Source organism: Alligator sinensis, unplaced genomic scaffold, assembly GCF_000455745.1.
Source record: "Alligator sinensis unplaced genomic scaffold, ASM45574v1 scaffold1826_1, whole genome shotgun sequence".
Lineage (NCBI taxonomy): Eukaryota > Metazoa > Chordata > Crocodylia > Alligatoridae > Alligator > Alligator sinensis.
In genome coordinates this window covers 15,218-17,681 of record NW_005843761.1, presented here as the reverse complement: position 1 = coordinate 17,681, position 2,464 = coordinate 15,218, and positions in this window count along the sequence as shown.

Genomic DNA, 2,464 nt, shown 5'->3' with positions numbered 1-2,464 from the left:
ATGGCCGGATAGCCAGGAGAGACCAGGGTAGAGCCAGAGAAGAACCGGTGTGCTAGAGGGCCAGAAGACCCATGATTGAAGGTGGCGAATGGCTGGGGTGTAGGGGAGGTTGGAGCCCTGTGAGTGCCCGCCATGCGGCGTGACAGCCCTGAAGGCTACCTCAAGGGGGAACCCCTTCACTGAGGTTACATTCAAAGTCGTGGCAGGCGAGATAAGGGGAACCCCGGACGTCAGCCAGGGTAGCCTTTGGGATCCAACCCCAGGCCTTGGACAGAAAAGATCACTAGTTCAGGCCAGGGCTGCAAGAAAGTGCCAAATAGAACAGAGGCGGGCATAGACACGCAACTCCTCTCCCTTCCGGGACCTCGGTACTTCCCCAACTGTTCTTACCTCATTGAAACCCACCCTGCTGAAGTCCAGGGCTGCTGCCTTGCTGCAGGGCTTTGCCTCCTTGTGCTGGATGGTGAATCCCAGCAGGCGATGATTGCTGTCGCCCAGGTGGTCGAGCACCCCAGAGCCAGAAGTGAGTCCAGAGCCTTGGATGGTGGCAGCGGGAACCCCAGGCTAGCGGGTGTGCTCCAGGGAAGGGGTCGGCCGGACGGGAGGCACCCCAGGGAGGCACTCGGAGCCTGGAAGGTGGTCGGGAGCAGGGAGGTGGGCGGCTCAACGCAGGAGCGCCCCCTACTGGCCCGCCACAATGACCACATCCTTTGACTTAACTGCCTCCGTGAGCTGACCTGAGAATTCCCGGTCTAACTCTTCCCCTTGTTTGGGTGGTCTGTAGTAGACCCCCACCGTTAAGTCCCTTTCCCCTTGGCTTCCTTGTATTCTAACCCAAAGCACTTCAGTGTGCCCCTGCTCTGACCCAGAATACACTGCTCATTGAGGATGTGTATTCCTCCTTGACACAGAGCACCACACCCTCACTGCTCCTCCCTGTCCTATCCCTCCTATACAACCTATAGCCCTTGATATTCACCGCCCAGTCGTGCGTTGGGTCCCACCACGTTTATGTGAGCCCCACTATGTCTGGGTTGGTGTCAGCTAGCTGGAGGGCGAGTTCCTCCTGCTTGTTCCCCATACTATGAGCATTAGTGTAGAGGCAGTTGAGGCCTTGTGAAGATGCATGCACCACTCCCCTAATCCCAGTACTACCCGGGCCTCTGCTGCTTACCTGGGTATCTGTTCTACTCATCATCAGCCTAGGCTGGACTGTTCTTTCTGGAAGTCTAACACCCGATAGAAAAAAGGTATGGAAAAATCCCCATCACAGATGTGAGATGTGTTTTACAACTGACAGCCTAAACGCAGCTGACATCAAAATGTTTCCTACCTGCATGTTCCCTTGGTGTTCACCGCTACTTGCCAAACATTAACCAGAGAAGGTGCAAGAGATATGGAGGAAACTCTGGACAGATCCCAGCTCTCAAGGCTTGGTCATGTCTTATCATTAGCATTGCAATAGGGCAAATACTTCAATAGTCCTCATAAACTGCAGCAAACAGAGATCAATGCACAGCCCAGCGCTTTGATAATGGGGTACAAAGCAGCCTTGTGCTTTGTCAGCTGTGCAGGGCTCTACCTGGATCTGAACACAGTGCTTGTGCCTCCAACAAAGTCCCAGTGCTTTATGGCCAGGCCAGGACGACCGCTCCAGCATTGGGGGCCAGAGAAACAGCAATGGCAGGGAGAAATCAACACCAGTGGGGCAAGGTTTCCCTTCCTGGGATGCCCTTCATCTCCACAGCTGAGGGTTCGGCCCTGTCAGTGTCCACCCGGATCCCCATTCCCAGAGTTGACCCCCACAGATAAATGGATGGGTTGGTATCGGCCTGGAAGGGTGTGGGCAGTGGGGTCCCACAGGGCTCGGTCCTTGAACCGATACTCTTCAATGTCTTCATCAGCGACTTGGACGAGGGAGTGAAGTGTACTCTGTCCAAGTTTGCGGATAACACAAAGCTGTGGGGAGAAGTGGACACGCCGGAGGGCAGGGAACAGCTGCAAGCAGACCTGGACAGGTTGGACAAGTGGGCAGAAAACAACAGAATGCAATTCAACAAGGAGAAGTGCAAAGTGCTGCACCTAGGGAGGAGAAATGTCCAGCATACCTACCGCCTAGGGAATGACCTGCTGGGTGGCACAGAAGCAGAAAGGGATGTTGGTGGGGAGAAGTGGACACGCCGGAGGGCAGGGAACAGCTGCAAGCAGACCTGGACAGGTTGGACAAGTGGGCAGAAAACAACAGAATGCAATTCAACAAGGAGAAGTGCAAAGTGCTGCACCTAGGGAGGAGAAATGTCCAGCATACCTACCGCCTAGGGAATGACCTGCTGGGTGGCACAGAAGCAGAAAGGGATGTTGGTGTCCTAGTGGACTCCGAGATGAACATGAGTCGGCAGTGTGACGAAGCCATCAGAAAACCCAATGGCACTTTATCGTGCATCAGCAGATGCATGACGAATAG